The sequence below is a fragment of the Narcine bancroftii genome, chromosome 5 (assembly GCF_036971445.1).
Source record: "Narcine bancroftii isolate sNarBan1 chromosome 5, sNarBan1.hap1, whole genome shotgun sequence".
NCBI lineage: Eukaryota > Metazoa > Chordata > Chondrichthyes > Torpediniformes > Narcinidae > Narcine > Narcine bancroftii.
The window spans coordinates 111,753,357-111,778,481 of record NC_091473.1 but is presented as its reverse complement, the minus strand read 5'-3'; the positions used below and the strand labels follow the sequence as shown (position 1 = coordinate 111,778,481).

Sequence of the window (25,125 nt, the reverse complement as noted above, 5' to 3'; positions counted from 1 at the left end):
GATCTTTAATTCCTTTAAACAACTCACTATTCCATTTATACAAAATTTATTCCAGAAGTTTCACCAATTTTATTCATTTCTATTTGAACCCAAGCTTGTTTTTCACCCTTCTGATAACAGGACAAAAATCTCAATTGATTTGCTTTAAAATAATTCTTAAAATTTGATAGTCTTAGTCTATTCTGATCAAATTTCCACATTACTTTTTCTAAACCAATACTCTACATCTTACCTTTCCAAAGAAACTCATGTACTATTTTATTCAAACTTTGAAAAAAGGATTCTGGTATATTCAAATTCGAATAGCTTTTTATTGTCATTATACAAGTTATACAGCGAGGTCCTTGGGTCGTAGGTTTTATATCGGAGTGGCCTTCTCCTATGCAGGTTTCTTACCCGGGCTGGAGGGGCCTGCCTCCCCTCCTAGGTCGGTCCATACTGCCCGGACCGGGGCCGAGGCCGCCGCAGTTCACCCTGTGCCTGGACTGGGGCCGCCGCCTCCCACTCCCTGCCCGGACAGGGGCCTCCGCCTGCCTCACTCGACCGAGGCCGGGGCCGCCGTCTCCCCCTTGCTCCTGCCCGTATCGGGGCCGCCGCCGTCTACCCTTCGCCCGGACCGGGGCCGGGGCCGCTGCTGCTCTCCCTGTGCCCGGACTGGGGCCGCCGCCTCCCACTCCCTGTCCGGACCGAGGCCGGGGCCGCCGTCTCCCCCTTGCTCCTGCCCGTATCGGGGCCGCCGCCGTCTACCCTTCGCCCGGACCGGGGCCGGGGCCGCTGCTGCTCTCCCTGTGCCTGGACTGGGGCCGCCGCCTCCCACTCCCTGCCCGGACCGGGGCCTCCGCCTGCCTCACTCGACCGAGGCCGGGGCCGCCGTCTCCCCCTTGCTCCTGCCCGGATCGGGGCCGCCGCCGTCTACCCTTCGCCCGGACCGGGGCCGGGGCCGCTGCTGCTCTCCCTGTGCCCGGACTGGGGCCGCCGTCTCCCCCTTGCTCCCGCCCGTATCGGGGCCGCCGCTATGAATGCAAGTGTGCTAAACACCTTCACCACCCTCTTATAGTACTATCCCTTTAACTGAAGATAATGTGATGCCTGTCATTTTATTTCTTCCTTTCTTACAAAATGGGGGCCAAAATAATTCTAATAAGTGAAATCGGGATTCAGTTACATGTGGAATTGAAGTCAAAGGAGAAGATCATTATAACAGCCACAAAGATCACTTTCCTCCTTTTCCTCTCTATGTAGAAAGCTGGTCCCATCAGCTGTTCTGCACCTGCTACAATTGCATTTCAGCTACCATACTTTGTTGACCTCACCAAAGCCTTCGACACCGTGAGCAGGAAAGGGCTTTGGCAAATACTAGAGCGCATCGGATGTCCCCCAAAGTTCCTCAACATGATTATCCAACTGCACGAAAACCAACAAGGTCGGGTCAGATACAGCAATGAGCTCTCTGAACCCTTCTCCATTAACAATGGCGTGAAGCAAGGCTGTGTTCTCGCACCAACCCTCTTTTCAATCTTCTTCAGCATGATGCTGAACCAAGCCATGAAAGACCCCAACAATGAAGACGCTGTTTACATCCGGTACCGCACGGATGGCAGTCTCTTCAATCTGAGGCGCCTGCAAGCTCACACCAAGACACAAGAGAAACTTGTCCGTGAACTACTCTTTGCAGATGATGCCGCTTTAGTTGCCCATTCAGAGCCAGCTCTTCAGCGCTTGATGTCCTGCTTTGCGGAAACTGCCAAAATGTTTGGCCTGGAAGTCAGCCTGAAGAAAACTGAGGTCCTCCATCAGCCAGCTCCCCACCATGACTACCAGCCCCCCCACATCTCCATCGGGCACACAAAACTCAAAACGGTCAACCAGTTTACCTATCTCGGCTGCACCATTTCATCAGATGCAAGGATCGACAATGAGATAGACAACAGACTCGCCAAGGCAAATAGCGCCTTTGGAAGACTACACAAAAGAGTCTGGAAAAACAACCAACTGAAAAACCTCACAAAGATAAGCGTATACAGAGCCGTTGTCATACCCACACTCCTGTTCGGCTCCGAATCATGGGTCCTCTACTGGCACCACCTACGGCTCCTAGAACGCTTCCACCAGCGTTGTCTCCGCTCCATCCTCAACATCCATTGGAGCGCTCACACCCCTAACGTCGAGGTACTCGAGATGGCAGAGGTCGACAGCATCGAGTCCACGCTGCTGAAGATCCAGCTGCGCTGGATGGGTCACGTCTCCAGAATGGAGGACCATCGCCTTCCCAAGATCGTATTATATGGCGAGCTCTCCACTGGCCACCGTGACAGAGGTGCACCAAAGAAAAGGTACAAGGACTGCCTAAAGAAATCTCTTGGTGCCTGCCACATTGACCACCGCCAGTGGGCTGATAACGCCTCAAACCGTGCATCTTGGCGCCTCACAGTTTGGCGGGCAGCAACCTCCTTTGAAGAAGACCGCAGAGCCCACCTCACTGACAAAAGGCAAAGGAGGAAAAACCCAACACCCAACCCCAACCAACCAATTTTCCCTTGCAACCGCTGCAATCGTGTCTGCCTGTCCCGCATTGGACTGGTCAGCCACAAACGAGCCTGCAGCTGACGTGGACTTTTTACCCCCTCCATAAATCTTCGTCCGCGAAGCCAAGCCAAAGAAGAAACAAGTTATACAACGAGATTTATGACAGCAGTACAAGGTTACCAATGCAGCGACGCAACCACAGGCAGCACCACAGAAGTTAAATAAAAAATTTAATTTACAGTGCCGTATATGTCCTTTATGTGAATGGAGGGGGGGTGTCGGCTGTATGTATAATAGATGTGGAGGACAGAGAGGGGAATTTGTGGATATGTGTGTTCAGTGTAGTGACAGCCTGGGGGAAAAAGCTGTTTCTGAGTCTGTTTGTTCTTGTCTTGATTGACCTGTAGCGTCTGCCAGAGGGTAGTAGGTCAAACAGATGCAGGGCAGGGTGGGTGGGATCCTTTATTATTGCTTGTGCTCTACTGAGGCAACGAGAGGTGTTGAGATCCTTCAGGGAGGGTAGGGGACATCCAATTATCTTTTCTGCTGCCCTCACCACCCGTTGAAGTCTTTGCCGCTCATATGGGCAATGATTGAAACAAATATTGCACTCTTGGAAAAGTATTAATTTAATACAATTCACTCATCCTATCTTATTGGTAAGTCTTTCCATCTATCAAATCCTCTTCCTAATTTTTTTTAAACAAAGGCAAATAATATCACAAACAAATTATTTATATTTCTATTAATTTTAATTCCTGAATATTTGATTACTTCATTTTTCCATTTAAATTTTGTCAATCTTTTACATTGAGAGTGATCCATATCCACCATGGGCATCACTTCACTTTTATCAACATTAACTTTATAACCCAATAACCCATATTCTTTTAACCTCTCATTCAACTTATTTAAAGATATTTCTGGTCTCATTAAATATACTATAACATCATTAAATATACTATATATATATATAAAATAATTTATGCTCCTTATTACCTACTTTAAATCCTTTAATTTCATTGTCAATTCTAATTATTTCTGCCAATGGCTCAATCCCTAATGCAAATAAAAAGGTGATAATGGACAATCTTGTCTAAAAGGCCTTTTGAGCAAAAAGAAAGTTGTGAGATTTGTTTAGTCACAATCACTTCTGTATTTAGTTGATCATACAATGCCTTTATCCAATTTATAAATGTATTTGGAATCCCAAAAGCATTAAGTGTCTCAAATTTAAAAAAATACCATTCCAATTGATCAAATGTTTTCTCTGCATCTAATGCTACGGCAGGAATCTTCCAATTTTGTGCTATATTTATCAAACTGCTGCTTTTCTATTTTTAATAAAACCAGTTTGAACTAAATTTATTAATTTTGGCAAAAATCCAACTAGTCTATTAGATAATAATTTTGATACAATTTTATAGTCTGTATTCAATAATGATATAGGTCTATATGAGGAAGGCTGTAAACAATCTTTCCCTTTTTACGGAATTACAGTTATTAATGCTGTTTTAAAAGATTCAAGTAGATCATGAACCTCTTTCATTTGACATAATACCTCCATCAATACAGGTATTAATAGATCCTTAAACTCTATAACATTCTGATGGGAAACCATCTTCACCATACCTTATTATTCTGTAAAGACATTAGGGTCTCATAAACTTCTATTTCTGAAAAATTCTCGGACACTTAACTTTTCATCGTCCTTTAACACCAGTAATTTAACTTGTCTCAAATAATCTCTTATTTTATTATCTTCCATAAATTATAAATTAAAGTTTAACAGAAAATTATTTAAAATTATCATTTATTTCCTGCATTTTATAAGTTATTTGTCTTGATGATTTCTTAGTTGCAATTATTATTCTAGAAATATGTTCAGTTTTTAATCGCCATGCTAAAACTTTGAGCCCTTTCACCCAACTCATTTTTTGTCATGATCTCATTATGTTTCTCTCCACTCTGAAAGACTGCACAGTATTAAGTCTTAATTTCTTCAATTCTAAAAATTTTCTCTTCTCCTCATCTTAATACACTTGAGTTTCCTTCTCTAATTTCATCATTTCTTTATCTAATTGAATTACTTTCATATATTCTTTATTTTTGAAGTATAACTTATTATTTGACCTCTCAAATATGCCTGCATAGAATCCCATAATATAAACTTACTCACAACTGAATCTTTATTAGTATCTAAAAAAATTTATCTGTTGCTTCATCTAATCATAAAATGCCATTTTCTTCAACTAAGTTGTATTTAACCTTCATCTATAACCGACCTTTTGTTCATCTTCCAGTGAAATAGACAAAATTAAAGGTGAATGATCTGATAAAACCGCGCTTAATTTTCCACTCTTTGTACTCTGTATTGAAATTGTGCAGAAACAAAAAACATATCTATCCGTATATTTGAAATTGAAAATAAAAGGAATAATCTCTTTCATTTGGATGGAGTTTTCTCCAAATATCCACTAAATCCATATCTTTCATCAAATCTGTTACCATTTTTGCTACCATATTTTCCTATCACCCGATCTATCTAATTTAGGGTCCAAAGCAAAATTAAAATCCCCTCCCAATACAACTTTCCCCTTGGCATTTGATAAATTCAAAAAAACATTTGGCATAAATTTGCCATCATTGACATTTAGTGCATATACATACAACTTATCTCCCCACTACATCTATATTAATATCCAATATCTTAACTGGTAAATTTTATTAATTAATATTACTGTACCTCTTGCCTTAGAATTTTTAAAAGATGATGCTATTACTGTCCCTGCCCAATCTCTAATATTTGATGTTCCTTTTCCTGTAAAAAAGCTACATCTGTTTTAATTTTTTAAATAAACTAATAATTTTTTTCCACATTATTTGATTCTGAATCCCATTAATATAAAGACTAATAAAATTCAATTTATCTTCCATAAAATCCAGTAACTGTCCAACTTTCCACCTCCACTCCTCCTACATCCAGAATACTAACTAAATATTTCATAATATAATTGTTACAATCAAATGTATAAAAGAGGAAGAAAAGAAACAAAGAAAAGGACAAAAACCCTACCTGCCCCACCCACCCCCACAAGGCATACATTGTTAACAATATGTCTTTACACCTCTGATCTGTAGGAGTTGTAATCAAAAACCACACCAGCTCATTAGATTCTGTAGAGGCCAGGCTAATTCTCCCACCTAACTCCCCCGAAATATTATCTCTTTTGCCTCAAATCTACTCAATCTTAGTTATCAATTCATTTTTTTAATATAAACACAGATCTATTGGGTAAAAACTGTCCTCCATAATATTCTCTCTCCTCCTAAGCTTATCATTTCATTATACATCCCCAAATGCAATCTTTCTGCTTCCTCTCGTTCTTCCGATATCTCCCAGTTCTCATCTCTTTTCTCAGGCAGCGAATCTGCAAACACTTTCACTCCATTGAGTTCCGTAAAAAAAGTGTTTGCCCACAGGAACAAAGACCTTTAAGGCTGCTGGGTACCATAAAACAAAAGTGTAACGTTTTTTCCATAGCACATTATTAACAGCATTGAATTCTTTTCTTTTTTTTCCACAAATCAAAACTTGTATCAGGGCAAAAGAAAATTTAATTATCATTATAAATTAATGGTGATTGTCTATCCTTCGCTTGCTTCGCAGCCAGCTCAAATATCTTCTACCTCACTTCATAATGAAGCAGCTTGACCAGAATCGAAAGTGGCTTTTGATTGATCTGGCTGCCGTTTAGGTCGTAATGCTCAATGAGCTCTTTCAATCTCAATATTCCCTTGAAGTTCAGTTACCCCCAAAATTTGCAAATGCAACATTATAAAAATCTCTTCATATCTTGTTCTTCAACACCTTCTTCAAATCCAACAATCTTTATATTATTTCTTCCACTGAAATTTTCTATCAATTTTTTTTAGTTAATTGATCTTTAGTTGATGCTATTTCAGCTTGAACCTTCTTCATTTGCTCTTTAACATGCTGAATTTCAAATTCATTACCTTTAATTTTTGCATCCATCACTTCAAATTTTTGTTCCATTTGCAACAACACCTTTTTTGTAGAACCCTGATTTTCAATTATACCCTCATTACATTTTTTAAAACTTCCATTGTTAACTGTAGCAAAGTTTGCTGGAAAGAATCCATATACTTCAATTCTGTTGTGGATATACAAGACACTTTTGTTTCTCCTGTCTTTTGGTCAAAATCCTCTAATCAACATATATTTCTTCTTCTTCCTGCTCCTCTTCTTGATCGCTGAAGCTGGAGGCTTCTTGAGTTTTTTTTTTAATTGCCTCTGATTTTTACTGTGCTCTGCACATGCGTGAAGAGTCGCGCATGCGCAGAGTCACTTCTTCCATGGCAGGTGGCCATTGTCAGGGCAGACCTTGCACAGCTATGTCCAGGGTCTTCCCAGCTCCAGGCTTGTCTCTTCGGGCTCCGACCTTCCGGACAGCTCCAGGATCCTTCTTCAAGATAGGCCTCTCTTCTTTATCTCTCTTTTCTTGTTCAATTTCGAGTGAAGTAACAACAGTTTTATCTTTCTTTGGTGACATCTTGTACTCTTTACTAGGTCTTCTGACAGCTTTTTCTTTTAACTTTTATTTTGAACTTTTTCAGAGAGAGAAGGGATTCAAAGTCTAACCCCTTGTCATCACATGGCACACCGCCAGTTCGGTACAAACTTAATCATGAGTGTGCACATTACTGGCTCAGACCTGCAGCAAGTAATTATTTAACCAATCCATTCTCTCCCATTATGCCCTAAAAAAAATACTTGTCCAGACTAATCCTTTTTAAAAATGTTTTTTCAATTTATCTGTACAAACCAGATTTAATTCCTTGGTGAAAATTACTAAACAGATTTTGTTTTAACTCGAAAGCAAAATTCTTAAGGAACTTAAATAAACCATTGTTACGAGCCCAGAGGACCCCAAAACCCAGCAGCAATAGATATTCACCATTACAAATGGTTACGTGAACAAAAGTTACTTTTAATCATCTTCAAAAATGAAAACAGGATCAAACTTTAACACATCACCATTAACTTAACCCCCTTCTAATTCTAAGTGCACGTGTATGTAATGTGTGTGTAAGTTTAGAAAAGTTCTTTGATTCACAGTCCAATCTCACTTCTCATTCCTCCAAGTTCACTGGTTGCAGGCAATTCTTAGACTGTGCACAGAATTTAACATTTATTAAGTTCACCAGGCTTTGGTGCTTGAAAGGTAAATGGAAGGTTCTTGTTGGTTTTCAGAGAGAGATTTGCTGTTCCTGGACACAAACTGATCCCTTTTTAATCAGCCACTCCAGTGTCTTGCCGAAGAAACTTGCCCCATCAGGGTTTTCCAGATGATAACCACTTTCTTTCAGGTCACCACAGAGTTCATTTTTGTTTCACTTATTTCAAGAGAAACATTAGGCAGCCAGTCCTCTCCTCTTGCATGAACCACAAGGGCTTTCAGGAGTCAAGTGATGGAGTAGTGGCCGGACGGTGAACTCCAGCCCTCTCCAGAAAAGTCGGGAAAAACAAAGAAAAACACAAAGGCACAGAAATAAAAGTTACAGAAAAGTGAGTATAAAGGTGGAAAGAAAATGGCGACAAAAAAAGAAAAATCGAAAGCAACGGTAAGAAGAGAGGAAGAGAAGACAAAGGAGGAAAAAGGTGAAGGCCTTACCTGTCCGAAGAGGCCCGCTGCGGAGAGAGAAACCCGCTCCCTCAGGTCGGTAAATAATGGACTACAAAAATGGCTCGCAGAGCCGAGTAAAAGTGCGCAACCGCGCATGCGCGATGCGAATGAAAAAAAACACACCGACGGGAGGGGGGACCAGCTGGGGAGTCGATCTCCACAGCCGGCAACGACAGCTGCAGAACACCTGCAGCAAGAAGAGACCACAGAAGACAATAGAAACAAGAAAGAAGAGGAGGAAAGGGCACCAAAGAAACAACAGATGGCCAACCCAGAGGAAGAAGAAGAGGAAGAGGAAGAGTACAGAGAAATAGAAGAAGAAAAGAAAGGCAAGGTAAAGGATATACTTGCTCTTATTAAAAGATACATGGAGTCATTTAAAGAATGGCAAACATAGGAATTTAAGGATTTAAGAAAAAGAATAAACAACACAGAAGAGAAAATAAATAAAATGGAGATGACCTTAACAGAAATGGGAAAGAAAATGGACAAGATGGAAGAGCGGGCAGTAGCAGCAGAAAGGGAGGTAGAAGACTTAAAAAAGAAATTGGAGAAATCTAAAAAAAAAACTAAAGAGACACAAGAACTACTAGCTCAAAAAATAGATACAATGGAAAACCATAACAGAAGAAATAACATAAAGATAGTGGGCCTTAAGGAAGATGAAGAAGGCAAGAATATGAGGGAGTTTATAAAAGAGTGGATCCCTAAGACCCTAGGATGTCCAGAACTACAGAATGAAATGGAAATAGAAAGGGCACATAGAGTATTGGCCTCTAAACCACAACCACAACAAAAACCAAGATCTATTGTAGTAAAATTCCTAAGATATACTACAAGAGAAAAGGTACTGGAGAAGACAATGGAAAAAGTAAGAGAGGGCAACAAACCACTGGAGTATAAAGGGCAAAAAATCTTCATTTATCCAGATATAAGTTTTGAACTCCTAAAGAAGAGAAAAGAGTTCAATACAGCAAAGGCGATTTTATGGAAGAAAGGGTATAAATTTATACTAAAGCATCCAGCGGTATTGAAAATATTTATTCCAGGACAACAAAACAGACTATTCTCGGATCCAGAAGAAGCACGAAAATTTGCAGAACAATTACAAAAATAGACTGAGGGAGGAAGACGGGTAATGAGAGTTAAAATGATCACGATTGATATGTATGTGGGTAAAGACAAAAATAGACTGAGGGATGAAGACGGGTAATGAGAGTAAAAATGATCACGATTGATATGTATGCGGGTAAAGAGGTATAAGAGTGAATAGAGACAATGAGCATACATAAATGTATCTGTACTTAGAGGAAAATATAGATAGTATAGACAAGAATTAATAAGGGAAGGTAATGGAATAGAGAGAATAAGGAGGGAATTAAAAGAGTGACCTTTGTGACATATGAAAAGTGAAATCTTTTCTGGGGGAGGCGGGGTGGGGGGAAATAGCGGTCACTGCAAAATCAGTTGACGCTTGCGAGTGGATTCGCAAATCCAAATGGACAGGGGAGATGTGGTTGTCCGACAAGGGATAAAGGACAACTCAGGAGGTGAAGGGGAGATTGGGGATAAATAAGATAGAAATAGGAGAATAAGGAAAATGTTGGAGGTTGTAGGAATGTTGTCTTATAAAGAGTTGAAAATAAGAAAACAGAAATGGAAAAGGAGGAAAGGTAATGATGGAAAAACGGAAAGAGAAGATAAACAAAATATAAAAGGGCTACGCTGAACTATATGTCTTTAAATATTAATGGAATACATGACCAAATTAAAAGGAAGAAACTACTAAATTTAAATGAATAAATGTATTCCATTAGAAAAAATAACAGATAGGTTAAGAAATAATATTGAAATATTCGAGCAAGTATAGGAGCCTTACATTAAATACAATGGTGAAAACCTACCGGGGACAAACAGTACCTACGTTGATGGAAGGAGAAGGAAAGAAAAGAATGGACTCAGTAGAATTTCTGGTGTAATTTTGTTGAATGACAACATTGTCTGACTGGCTTAATGCAACCTAGATTGTATACCTAAAATGGATGAGAGGGGGGGGTGGGGGGGTGGTTTGGGAGGAAAGCGGGGGGGGGGGAGAAAAAGTCACTGTATATGTGTGAAAAAGAAATAGTGTATATCATGGCTAATGTGATTTATGGTGTGAAAAATAAAAAATTAAAATATAAATAAATAAATAAATAAATAGATCATTTGAAAAAAACCACAAGGGCTTTGACCAGGCTGAACTAATCACTCACAACCCATCTTCCAAATGAGGTTTTTCAACAAGCTTTCCAGCTTGTCCTGTTCCAGTCCCAGCTGCTGCTGCTGACTAGCAGTGCAGAACCGATCTCTCTCTCAAACACAGAGAAAAAGCTGTTTAACTACCTCTGCTTGCAAAACCACATGATCGTCTTAGAGCAGCAAGCTGCACTTCCAGACAGCCTGCAGCTCTAAACTACTCTTCTGATTTTTCATCTGTTGCTTTTCAAAACACAACCCATTAGTGAAGTCTCTTCGGCACCCCAAAGTTTTTGCAAAGGTCCCCAGGAGCTGCCCTGTCTGGCTTGAGTAGAGTTTCAGTATTTTAAATGAGATCGGTTTAAGTGTTTGTATGTGACCTGCACTAAAAAAAAACCCGTCCCAATTTATCTCTCAAAAACATAGCTATATACAATACGAACACAACGTAATCTGTCACAGCATTAAAACCAACCATGAAGGAAATAAGTATCCAAGAAATTAACAGGAAGTTTAAAAAGTCAGAATAGAATAACATCTGGATCTCTCACTTTCTCTCAAAAATCTGTAAAAAAAAAAGTACCTCTCTGCTCTAGAACATCAAAGCAAATATTTTCCCAAGTTCAGTAACTGTCTGCTAAAATAGCCTTAAGAACTTTTTATGACTTTGCAGAAAAAAAGGAAACAACTTTAATGTCTGCTTAAATAGTAGAAATGACAAAGTTGACATATGCAGGAAATTCAAAGTAGACACAAAGCAAACTTATAAAAACTAAAAATAGAAAGGTTTACAAATATATTTTTATCGAGGTCAATTCCATAACTGCTTTCATACAGTTGATTAAATTCCACAAGTAACTGGCAGTTATTAACTATTGTAAAAATACACAAATGCTGGAGAAACTCAGCAAGTCTCACAGCATGGCAGGAGCCATAAGAAGATATACAATCAACATTTTGAGCCCTTCTTCAAGGTATGAGCAAAACGCAGGCAGGTGTCTGAATAAAAAAAGGCTGGGAAAAAGGGAAGGAAGGGCGGGGAGGAGAATATGCCAACAGTGTTTATGGGATATGAATGGGAAACAAGAGAGGAAAGGTGAGAATTAATCCAATCAGATGGCATTAACAGAGACCTCCAGTTTTCATTAGCCCACTCCCTGCCTCTCCCTTCCCCATCTTCATTCTTCAGGCTGTGCTATTCTCTCTTCCCCTGTCCCTCTTCCTCCAGCTCCCCCTCCCCTGATCAATTTTCACCTCTCCTCTCTTGTCCTTTCCATGTCCATGTACAAATATCGCCTTTTGTCTGTTGGCTTGTGCTTTTACACCTGCTCTTTCTTACCTTCTCCCCTTGGCATTTTTTATTCAGGTACCTGACTTTCACTCATACCATGAAGAAGAGCTTCAACTCGAAATGCTGGTGATATACATTTACCTCCTAAGCTGAACTCAGCAAGACATCAAGGCATTTCGAGCCAGCGTGACGTAGGTTCGGCTACATCCATATTGACATTGTAGGGCCACTACTGGTCTCCTCTGGGGTGAGATACCTCCTCATCATGATTGACCGCTCCATGAGGTATCTGGAAGCGGTCTCGTTGGCCGACACTACCACCGAGACCTGCGCCAGGGCACTGATTAACACCTGGGTATCAAGATTCGGAGTCCAAAAGTATATGGCCTCCGAAAGAGATACATGGTTCACTTTGGGACTCTGAGCAGTGCTCAAAGAAACTTCAGATTACAGAACATGGATGCAAAAAAAGCAAAATTGTTTCTTCTGTCTTTCACATTCCATAAAAATGTTGATAGCTAAGAAATGTTGATAGTGCAGAAAGCCAACAAAATGATAGATTCATTGACAAAGATATAGATAAAATAGGAATTTACCTTTTGGTCAAATTAATTTGTTCATCAACTTCATCTAACAGCAATGTGGAGCCTCATTCATGATTATGAACGTACAACAGTGACACACATTAATTAGACCAGTTGACTAATCTATATGATGACCAAAAATATCCCCAAATTTCCAATGTACATCATCTCCTGACATATGGAAATCCCCAGAAAGAAAACAGAACCAATAAATGAAATAATAATCCATAAAAATCCTGGTAATTCATATTGGAGAGATGAAGAGTTAGAGGGTATATGCAATGAGCTACCACAAGTGATTAAAGGTAATTACGACATTTAAAAAACATATGGAGAGGAATGTGAATAGGAAAGGTTTAGAGGGACATGGGCCAAGATGCAGGCAAATGGGAGTAGCTCAGTAAGGTATCTTGTTTGGCATGAACAAGTTGGGTTGAAGAAACTGTTTCAATGTTGTGTAATTCTATGACTACTTAACAGGTACCAAGGTGAATGTGATAATTGACATGCATTAAGAAAAAATATCTGTATACAGCAACCTTGAACAAAGCTCTTCACAACAGTTAAGAGTTTAAAATTTGAAAGAGCTATACAATTTCTACAATTAGCTGCTGTTAGAATTTAAAACAAAGTAGGAAAATATGACAAAGATGGAGAGTTTGCAAAAGTTATGGGCATTTAAAATAAATGAGCAATAACAGAGCAGACAAGGTTACATGTGGTAATATGTTCACTGCAGTAGAGGAACTGTTCTGCAGATGAAAAATCAAAACAAAGTGGACTCAGTATTTTGATTCACCAGATTCAAACAATTTTCATGCAAGCACAACAAACTATTATGGTCATGAGGCCAATTACGCTATCCTTTATTGCAAAGGGTTGGAGTAAAAAAAAGAAAATCTTGCTGCTACATACAACATTATGGTGAGAGTATACATAGAATGCAGCTTTGGTCTCCATACTTTAAAAAAAAATATCTATTTGTTTTGAAAATGTTTAACATAGTCAGCAACTCATCCTATAATTCAGAAGAATGTGAGGTTATTGCATTGACTGGATACACTTCTGAAGTTTTCTGGAGGCTTGAATCAGAGGAGATATGAAAGGAAAATGGAGTCTACAATTTAAATTCTAATGAAATTTCTTGACTCAAATTTTTCATATTTGGGGGGAGTCACAAGATGGAGTAGTGGCCAGTGGGGTAAACCAGCCCTCTCCAGAAAAAGAAAAAAAGTCAAGAAAAGACAAAGCTTAACAAATATAAAGTATAAGAAATAGAACAAAGTTGCAAAGAGAAAAAAGATGGCACCCAAGAAGGAAAAAGTAAAAACGGGGAAAAAAGAAGTCACCGGAAAATAAAGAAGAAGGGCTTACCTGCACCAAAGAAGAGGAGTCGTGGTGGCTAAGAGCGCCCGATCTCTGAGGTTGATGCCGGCCCCACGGAATCGTGACCCCCCCCCGACCAGTGGACTGCAAAAATGGCTCTCTGAGCCAAACAAAAGTGTGCAACTGCGCATACACGAGGAGTCTCAATCAAAGGTAAAAAGAAACACTGACGGGAGGGGGCTCAGCCAAGGAGTGGGCAAACACGGTGTGACCAGCTGAGGGATGCCAGACACCAGGTCTCTCAGCTGGAAGATGAGGAAGGTGGCAGGAGAGGGAGTGAGGAACCAGGTGAGGAAAAAACTCAATGGGGTGAACAGCAAGAAGCCCAGCAAGAAGAGACCTGACAAAGTGATACAAACAACTCATCAGGAGAATCAGAAGAGACACAGATACAAAGAGGAGAAGAAGATACAAACACAGGCACAGATACAGAAGACAACCAAGATCTTCACAGGGAAATAGAAGGTAAAACAGATGGACAGAATATAGATAGAGCTTTTTTGAAGAATAAATGAGAGCATTAAAAGAATGGTTGTCATTAGAATTTAGTGCAATTAAAAGAAAAATGAAAAGAACAGAAGATAAAATGAAAAGTTTAGAACGGGTCATGACAGAAATAGGCAAAAGAGTTGAAAATGTGGAAGAACGAGAAACAGCTGTAGAAATGGAAGTAAATGACTCGAGGATAATTGGAAGAAAGTGACAAAAATTAAAGGGACACAAGAGGTGTTATCTCAGAAAATTGATATGTTGGAAAATCATAGTAGGCAAAACAACATAAAAAAAAGTGGGCCTGAAGGAAGATGAAGAAGGTACAAACCAAGGAATTTATAAAAGGATGGATCCCAAAGGTCCTGGGAACAGAAATGCAGGAAGAAATGGAAATAGAAAGGGCACACAGAACACTAGCTCCAAAACCACAGACACATCAAAAACCAAGATCCATCTTAGTAATAATTTTGAGATATCTTTGGCTTGGCTTCGCGGACGAAGATTTATGGAGGGGGTAAAAAGTCCACGTCAGCTGCAGGCTCGTTTGTGGCTGACAAGTCCGAAGAGAAAATATATTGGAGCGGGCAAAGAATAAAGTTAGAGAAGATAATAAACCACTGGAATACAAGGGTCAAAAAATATTTTTTTTACCCAGACACAAGTTTTGAACTCTTATAGAAGAGGAAAGTTTAATACAGCAAAATTGATTCTATGGAAAAAAGGTTATAAATTCACGTTAAGACATCCAGCCGTGCTTAAAATATTTATACTCAGGGAGCAAAACAGATTGTTCTCGGATCCGGAGGAAGCATAAGAATTCGCAGAGCATTTGCAGGATAGAAGGAGAGATGAAGAAAGTAATAAGAATGAAGAAAGGTGATAAAGTATATATAAAGATGGAAAAACAATGCATATGTAAAGAACTAAAGAGGGAAAAGAGAGGGGAAGGAAGGAAGGGGGAAAAAAGGGAGAGCTTTGTTATATGTGTAAAAAAAAGTGTTTTCTGGGAGGGGGGAGTTGGAGAGAATAACCGTCACTGTGAAATCAGTTGATGCTTGCGAGCATTACAAGAAACATTTGGGGTTAAGGTAATATTGGGTGTGGGAATTGTTGGAGTATTTTATGTTTTAAATGTGTTGTCATACATTGAGTTTAAAAAAAGGGAAAATTGAAAGATTAAAATGGGAAAAGGGGGATGCAAGTGGTGAGGAGTCGAAAAAGAGGTGTAAACAAGATACAAGATGACCACACTGAACTATATGACTATAAACATTAATGGAATACATAACCAAATTAAAAGGAAGAGGCTATTAAATTTACTGAGAAAAGAAAAAATAGATATAGCATTTGTGCAGGAAATGCATCTAACTGAAGTGGAACATAACAAATTAAAGAGACTGGGTAGGATACATAGCGGAAGCATCATATAATTCAAAAGTTAGAGGTGTAGACATATTAGTTAACAAACACAAGGTTACGCATGATACAGTATAATTGGTTACACAGGTTGAATATCACTCCTCAAAAATTCAAAGAATGGGATCCAACATTATCAGATAGATGTTTTCCCTGTAAGGAGGAAATGGGAGCAACAATACATACAATTTGGGCATGTACAAAAGTGAATAAGTTTTGGGAAGATCTAAATCAAATATTTTTAAAAATCACAAAAAATAACATACCAAAAAATCTAGAGATCTTTCTTTTAAGTAATTAGTCCTCAAACTGGATAAAACGCAAAAAAGATTCATTATGATAGCCTTAGCAGTAGCAAAAAAGTGTATAATGTTAACTTGGAAAATGGAAGAGAGCCTGGAAGATAATTTGAAAATACAACAATGGTATATAGAAATGAATAAATGTATTCCATTAGAAAAAATAACATATAGTTTAAGAAATAATCTTGAAATATTCGAACAAGTATGGGAGCCTTACATTAAATACAATAGCGAAAACCTACCGGGGACAAACATTACCTAAGTTGATGGAAGGAGAAGGAAAGAAAAGAATGGACTCAGTAGAATTTCTGGTGTATTTTTGTTGAATGACAACATTGTCTGACTGAATTAATGCAACCTAGATTGTATACCTAAAATGGATGAGGGGGGGAGGGTGGGGGGGGGGCTAGGGAGGAGGGAGGGGGGGGGGAGAAAAAGTCACTGTAAATGTGTGAAAAAGAAAAAGTGTATATCATGGCTATTGTGATTGATGGTGTGAAAAATAAAAATTTAAAAAAAAGAAAATGGAAGAGAGCCTGAGAATACAGCAATGGTACATGGAAATGAATAAATGTATTCCAATGGAAAAAATATTCAACATATACAATACAACCATTAAACAATGTCATCACACAATGAAAAATAAACAAGAAAAATGTATCATCTACTTTTACACACTGGATCAAGTCGTTTTGTCTTGTTATCATTTTAGGGGGTGGAGATCCAAGGCAAACCCTCTCTGTTATGTTTCATGTATGATTCCCAAATTTGTTCAAATAATGTGATTTTATTTTTTAAATTATATGTTATTTTTTCCAATGGAATACATTTATTCATTTCCATTATCTTTTGGGATTGAAGGGTGCCCACACAGAAGATGAAGAGTTGTTCCTCAAATTTGTGGGTGGTCTCAGCCTTGCAGTGTACGAGACTATGGAGAGCTATGTCAGCAAGTGACTGGGACGGGGAATTGAAATGGGGTGGCCACTGGGAGATCCACACTATTGCAGCAGACAGAGCCTAAGTGCTCAACAAAGCGGTCTCCCAGTCTGCGCCCAATAAAGAGAAGTCCACCACGGGAACACCGGATACAGCTGATTCACAAGTGAAATGTTGCTTCCACTTGGAAGGACTGTTTGGTGCCCCAAACAGTGGTGAGGGAGGAGGCGTGGGTGCAAGTGGCACGGGGATAGGTACCAAGGGGATGATTGGTGGGGAGGGAAGAGTGGACAAGGGACTCATGAAGGGAGCAGTCCTTGTGGAAAGCAGAGAGTGGAGGAGAGGGGAACAGATGTCTGGTGGTGGGGTCACATAGTAGGTGGCGGAAATGATGGAGGAAGATACATTAAACATAGAGGCTGGTGGAGTAGTAAGCAAGGACAGGGGGAAATTCTATCCTTGTTGCACATGGGGGTGGAGGGAAGCAGGGCAGATGTGCAGATAATTCAGGATTATATAGTTGAGGGCAGAGTTGATGGTGGTGGAGGGAAAACTGCACTGAGGAAGACCTCATCCTGAGAGACGGAGGAATTGAGAGAAGGGAATGAAATCCTTACAGGGGTCAAGGTGTGAAGAAGTATAGTCGAGGTAGCCATGAAGTTGGCAGGTTTGTCTCCCGCGATGGAGACTGATCGAGGAAAGGGAGAGGGTTGCTAGAGATGGACCATGTGAATTTGAGGTCGGGGTGGAAGTTGGCAGTGGATGTCGACAACCTCATCATGGGTGCATCAGGTATATTTAACCTTTTACACGTCTGATTGAAATTCAGTAATTTTCTATTCCCTATGTAAAGGTTCCATATTGTAACAAAGTTTTTTTTTAAACTTCTACAAAATAATCACTTTGTCCAGCACCCCTCACAGAAATGAGGCCCCAGCAAGGAACGAACTCACAAGGCCAGTGCTCTAACCACTGAGCTATCAGAGCATAAATGTGAGCTTTACAGTTTGAAATTTTCTCTCTCCAAGGCTGTTTTTCCATCACTCCCCAATTTAAAGTTCTTCATAAATCAGAAGTCTATCCAAAAGTACACATCATATATATCGAAAGGATCTGACCAAAAAGGCCAGGAGAACATCATTTACAAGTCATGCGGCTCGATTCTCCCGCAGCATTTGCTGCAAAAGCAAAGCTATAGTCTGAGATTAAGCGACTGAAAAACAGGTCAAAGTTATAAAGAGTCATGCACACTTACAAATGGTTGGAAACTTTCCTGTATAAGGGGGCTAAAAAAAAAAAGCCCCAAGAATGTTTTAGGACCTGAAATACCAAGAGACATTCGAATGCATCTTAACAACTAAAGTAGTGTGAGGAAGCATCATCTGTTGCCTATATCAAGGAAATAGTTGGTTTTTCTTCCCCCCTCCCCCCCCCCACTATTTTATAAATTGATGCAGGAGTAATGAAACAAATCCATTAGATGAACAATTTTTTTTAAAATCTAGGTCAATACTCCAAGGGCCATTCTCCCATAGCATGCAACATTATTGATCGACTGACATTAATCCAAATGAGCAAAAACAACAAAGTACAAATTGAAATGATCTCAGCTTGATGACTGCAGGAATGAATATGTTAATAACATGAAACAAATAGTGAATGAAGGGGAACGAAACTTCCAGTACAGACGGATCATAATCTCAGCAAGTTAAATCGACTGCCACACCAGTGAACTTTGGAAAATATGACATTAAAATTTGGATGGAGGAGGTGCAGTCCGACGATGGAGAGGGGATAGCCCGCATTGCTAGAAATGCCCGCGGCGGGTGGCTCAACCCTCACAAAGTCACAGGCTCATCTCAGCCTTGTTTATTGCAAGAAAACAAACGCATTCAGTTTCCAGGTTGAGCACCATTCACACCGAGCCAGATCGAACAGGCAAGCCAGAACCAGACGGTGGTATTACTCCACTGTGCGGTCCAAGGTTAGGCCACAACACGAGCACCGGATGAACCTCTGGTTGCTCGGCGCAGAGATACAATTAACAGGGGAGGTGGAGCTGGAAAGCACCACGACGAGAAGCGGCTGCCCGTGATAACAACAACAACAAACACTAGGCCAAAATGGCGACCAAGCAAGGCTGGAGGCTAATAACATGGGCTGCCTACCGACACGGAGACGGCAATTGGTCAGCGTCGGGCGCCCACTTCAGGCCCCCGAGCTTCGGTCCTCCGTTGATCCGAGGGTTTGATTTCTTTTTCCTGATCTCGCCGCCCCGCTACTGCCCGCCGCTCTGCGCCGCACTCTCTCTCTCTGCTCGCCCTCGACGGTCGCGCCAGCTCCGCCACTCGTGCGCGCCGCGCCTGCCTGCATGCACGCGCGCAGGCGAGGATCCCACGCTCTCCACCAAAACACGGAAGAGAGCGTTCGCGGCAGGGTCACGTGCGCGCTCGGCGCTCCCGCGTCACAGGCGGCTGGAACGCTGCCAGGAGCCTTGGCGTCTCCGCGCGCTGTGCGGTCGGGGAGGGCCTGTTGTCCCTCTCTCGCGGTGACCGAGAGATCAGGGTGTCTGAGTCCAGGAATGGGTAAACATGATCATAAACGAGCAATACATTCGGGAGAGGCATGGCTTGTTGCCACCTCCCGCCTTAAATCCGCTAAAATGTCCTCCCACTGCCTGGTTCACTTGCTGCCACCCCCTGCCTGGTTCACTTGCTGCCACCCCCTGCCTGGTTCACTTGCTGCCACCCCCTGCCTGGTTCACTTGCTGCCACCCCCTGCCTGGTTCACTTGCTGCCACCCCCTGCCTGGTTCACTTGCTGCCACCCCCTGCCTGGTTCACTTGCTGCCACCCCCTGCCTGGTTCACTTGCTGCCACCCCCTGCCTGGTTCACTTGCTGCCTCCCCCTGCCTGGTTCACTTGCTGCCACCCCCTGCCTGGTTCACTTGCTGCCACCCCCTGCCTGGTTCACTTGTTGCCACCCCCTGCCTGGTTCACTTGCTGCCACCCCCTGCCTGGTTCACTTGCTGCCAGCCCCTGCCTGGTTCACTTGCTGCCACCCTCTGCCTGGTTCACTTGCTGCCACCCCCTGCCTGGTTCACTTGCTGCCACCCCCTGCCTGGTTCACTTGCTGCCACCCACTGCCTGGTTCACTTGCTGCCACCCACTGCCTGGTTCACTTGCTGCCACCCACTGCCTGGTTCACTTGCTGCCACCCACTGCCTGGTTCACTTGGTGGAGGGGAGGAAGCATTAGTTCTGCAGCACCCCTTCACAAATTGGGCTTTTTACACACCTTGGCCAAGGTTTAATATCTTAAAGAAGCCCTATTGAATTCCTCCTCTTCATTCCCCATCTGCTGGTGAGCCAACCTGCCAGTCATTTATTTCTTCGCTTGTTATCTTGAGCCCTCTCATACCTTGATGAAGGGCTCAAGCCCGAAACATTGCACAAGTTGACCTGCTGAGCTTCTCCAACATTTTGTGTTTTTTTTTACTTCAACCACAGTGTCTACTGATTTTTGTGATTTATTTCTTCCCTTGATCCTCATTTATGCTTTAAACGCTGACTCATTGAATTTATGCAGTATTATCCATTAAGCTCCAGCTCATCTCAGCGAAAGTAGATTCGAGAAAGGCTGAACTCAACACTGTAGAATCAGAATTAGTGGAAATTTCATGACAGTGAATTCTGATTCTCTGGTGCATTACTCCTTTCTCTTAATCTCCATTGAGTGAGATGAACTGGATTTTAAATTTTGCTGGGGTTAGTGGTTAGTTATTTGTGACAATTACTATGATTTTCAATCAGCTCTGGCTTTCTGACACTGTTAAGCAGAAAACTAGGAAATTGTCACCCGATTATTTTTGTTGTCTTTAATGAGTTTAAGTGAAATATGAATGTCTGCAGACCCTGTGTTTTGTTTTTGTTTTGGAGGAGGGATTGGGAAACAATAAGGTTGGAGACTGGAAGTGATGAGTTCAGAGATGGTTTGATGAGTGTGGTGATATGTATGTACTGTTCTGTGTATAACTGGCTGGCCTGCCCACTGATGACTTGATCCCCTGTACCCCTCCCCCTGTGACCTGGCCATAAAGGTCAACCTCCCTACCCCCTTACATTCATTCAAGGACATGGAGTTTAGCCAGCTGAAATCTAACGTGTATTAAAACCTATCATTCCTCATTCAGCCTTTGGAGTCATTGATAGTGCATGTCAATGAATTTTAGTGGGGCTTTGCTGAAGAGCAGCACGGTTAGTGTAGCAATTAGCGCAATGGTGTTACAGGGACCTGGGTTTTAATCTGGTGCTGTCTGTCAGGAGTTTGTTCTCCCTTTATCTTCATGGGTTTCCTTCTGGTGTTCAAAACATACTGGGGTTGGAGATCACTTGGGTGTAATTGGGCAGAACAGACTTGTGGGCCAAAGTCCGTTACCGTGCTGTTTGTCTAAATTTAAAAAATTAAGCAGAGGTGTCTGAGAGTTGTCGTCTGGCTTTGTGGCTGAGGTCAGTGTGCCAAACAAACCTTTTCTGCAGGTTTGATAGTGATTTTTTTTTCTTTTTTTAATGGAGTTTATTTGTCACAAAAGACCGAGTGTAGTGAAAGGCTCTTGTGCAAACAGCCAATCTCTCATATTCTAAACAGCTGTATATAGTGTGTTGGATTACACTGAGAGGAAAGATCAAATAGCACCAAACAAGCGCAGCAGGAAGGCACTGTTATGAGAATCATTTAAGAGCCTGATGGCTGCAGGAAAGAAACTGTGTTTACGTCTGTTGGTGTGTTTTCACACTCTTAAGCTCCTCCCCCAATGGAAGGAGGGAAAAAAAAGTGTCTGGGGTGTGATGGATCCTTCAATAATGTTGACTATCTTTCCTAGGAAGCAAGAGTTGTAGATGATGTCCATAGAGGAGAGGGTTTTGTATTATCTTCTGAGCTGCATTCACAATCTTATGTAATTTCTTCCGATCTTGAAAAGAGCAGTTCCTGTACATGTTCCGGTGATACATGCAGTAGATATGCTTTTGATGGGCATCTATAAATATTGCTAAGGGATAGAGGAACATGCTGAATTCCTTAGTCTTCTAAGAAAATAGAGGCATTGATCCTCTTTATTGATCATAATGTCAATGAACCACAAAAAAGTTTTTATTTGAATAAAATCAAAATAGGAAATGCTTGGAGAAAAAAAAACTTCAAATGCACCTGGAGAAGGAGAAACAATTAATGTTTCCGGTCCAAGATCCTTTAACAGATTTTTCAGTCCTAGATTCTGATGATTGGCCTTGGCAGCGGCTTTCAAAGGATAGCTATTTGCTCAGGAGATAAGGAAGCAGATGGACCACTTGGAGATCCTTCGTTACTGCTAGTTGTAGATTGTGTGAGAATGAACAGTCAGCCTTGGATAACTCAGGAAATTAAGGAAGGCATCAGAGTAAAAGCTCATGCATACAAAGCCACCAAGAGCAGTGGAAAACTGGAAGACTATGAAAACTTTAAGAAGCAACCAAGAACCACGAAGTGAGAAATAAAGTGAGGGAATGTGGTCTATGAGTAAAGGTTAGCACAAAACATAAAAGTGAACAGTAAAAGTTTTTTTAAATTATATAAACCGCAAAAGGGTGGCTGAAGTGAAGTGAAGTGGAAGATGAGAAGAGGGAAGTGATATTGAGTAATGAGGAAATGGCTGAGGCTTTGAATGACTATCAATGTGTAGGACCCATCTACCATGCCAAAGATAGATGTTATGAATGTGATGGGAGGTGAGGACCTGATGTCATAGCTATCACAAAAGAGATAATACTGAGAAAACAAGGGTCTAAAAATAGATGTCCCCTAGTCCTGATGGAATGCATCCCAAGGTACTGAAAGAAATGGCACAAGTTATAGTCGAGGCTTTGGTGATAATTTACCAAAATTCTCTGGATTCTGGGCAGATCCCAGTAGCGAATGTCATGCCACTATTTAAAAAAGCATGCAGACAAAAGGCAGGGAACTTTCAGCCAGTTAATTTAACTTCTGCTATTAGGAAAATGCTTGAAGCTATCATTAAAGAAGAAATAGTGAGGTATCTGGAGCGAAATGAATCCATGAGGCAAACATGGCTTGGATTCAGCAAAGGCAGGTACTGTTCCTTGAGGATATAATGAGCAAGGTAGATAGAGGGGAACATTGGATGTTGTTTACCTGGATTTCCAGAAGGCATTCGATAAGGCGCCACATAAAAGAATTATACGGAATATAAGGATGCAGAGATGCCTAGAGTTGGGTGTGATGTCTTAGCATGGGTAGAGGATTGGTTAACCAATAAAAGAAACAGAGAGTTGGAAATCAGTGGTGAGCAGGGTACCACAGGGGTCATTGCAGGGCCCACAACTGTTCACAATAAACATAAATGATACGGAGAGTCCGTGAAGAGATATAGATGGGTTAAGTGAATGGGCAAATGTCTGGCAGATGGAGTACAATGTTGGCAAATGTGAGGTGATCCACTTTGTAATGTTCAGTGCACATTTTTTTTAAGAAAAATGAATGATATGTACTAAAACCATGAGTTTGCAGCATACTTTGCAAAACAGAACAGAAGCAAATTGACATACAACAATAACCTTAGGTTTGTATGTGATGTTATGGATGTACTCTGACAATAAATCTGATCTTATTTTTCTTCTTCTGCGTTTTTTTGATACTGTTGGTTTTCTGAATTGTTGTTATTATTAACATATTAAAAGACTTATCTCACCCTGGCCACACTCTGTTCACCCTCCCACCCTCCTTCTTTTGAGAAGATTAAAGTACGTGAGATCATGCACCACCAGATTCGAGGACAGTCCTTTCCCATTCATATCAGATTTCAGAAGGAACGTTTTATTAGTAAATTAATGTTGCCTTTGCTTTGTACAAACTCCTCCTCTCTGTAACTGCACTCTTTATTGTGTTTTACCTGGATTAACTAGCTGGATTGCTTGCAAAGCAAACTTCCTCATTGCATCTTCGCACATGTAACCATACACCTGAACTTTAGGCTCTAATCAACAGTGTACTTTTCAGACAATTCCATGCAAACAATGACAATAATCAGAGATGAGTTGCTGATGCATCTTCCGATTCTTAAATACATGACACACGGGTGATCTGAAAATGGCCATAATTAAATTTTTTTAAAATCTTGCAGCAATGTCCAAAAGAAAAATATTTTGTGAGCCAATCCCATGAGGTCAAGGATGCCTTATTAGATTGCTCAAAATGGAAAGGACCACTCAGGCTGGTATTGAGAGCCTCGTTTAGAAAAAGGAGAACACAAAAGCCTAAATAACAGAAGGAATCTTTCATCTCCCAAATTACCTACCCAACCAGTCGAACACCTCCAGCTCTTCCAGTTCACAGGTTAGAGGATTCCCAGGAGTTCATGGCTTTAAATAGGCTTTGTCACACTTCTCAGCACACAAAAAACTGGAGTAAAAGCAAGTCATCCTTTTAACTCAGGAAGAAATAAGGCAGACATAGAAAGTAATTCAAGGATGTTCTCGAATGACCAACTCCTGCTCCTATCTTCTGTTTCTATGAAGCCTCCTTGAAAACATAGAAGATAGGAGCAGGAGTAGGTCATTCGGCCCTTCGAGCCTGCTCTGCCATTCAATGAGACCATGGCTGATCTTAAAGTTCAGTACCCCATCCCCGCCTTCTCTCCTAAACCCCTAATTCCCTTATACTGAAGAAATATATCTAATTCCCTCTTAAATATATTCAATGAACCTGCCTCTACTGCTCTCTGTAGCAATGAATTTCACAGATTCACCACCCTCTGGGTAAAGAAATTCCTCCTCATCTCGGTTCTAAATGGTTTGCCTATTATCCTCGAACCATGGCCCCGGGTTCTGGACTCCCCCACCATTGGAAACATCCCTTCCGCATCCATTCTGTCCAGTCCTGCCAGTATGTTGGAGCTAACTATTTTAAAAGTATGGTAATGAATACATTAATGATACGCCGACTCATCAGAGTTCACTGAATGTTTTTAGGAACTTATTACAGGGAATAGAATCCAGAAAGATGCTGGATTTTGATTTGATAGTTTTTGCAGACACAGTTCACAGCACCTCTCAATGTAGGGTTGCTAGGCATCCCATGTCCTGTATTTAATGATTTTGTCCTGTGCCTGTATTGACTTTATCAGGATGCCTTAAATCTCCTGTATTTAGATTTTTTTTTAATAAATTGCAAAATTCAGCAGTTTAGAGCT

At 40.9% G+C, this 25,125-nt stretch overlaps 1 protein-coding gene across 6 annotated transcripts in view; it reads right to left on the bottom strand.

Annotated features, from left to right (window-relative positions):
- gpbp1l1 (GC-rich promoter binding protein 1-like 1) overlaps positions 1–19,300 on the bottom strand; it is a 121,329-nt gene extending 102,029 nt beyond the window's left edge. For 5 of the 6 annotated variants that reach the window (XM_069938772.1, XM_069938776.1, XM_069938773.1 and 2 more), the window contains exon 1: positions 19,051–19,299. The gene's annotated coding sequence lies outside the window, so the exon portion shown is untranslated. Of the gene's footprint in view, positions 1–19,050 lie in introns of all 6 variants that reach the window. The other variant, XM_069938778.1, reaches the window with a different exon arrangement.
- Between the last annotated feature and the right edge of the window lie 5,825 nt (positions 19,301–25,125).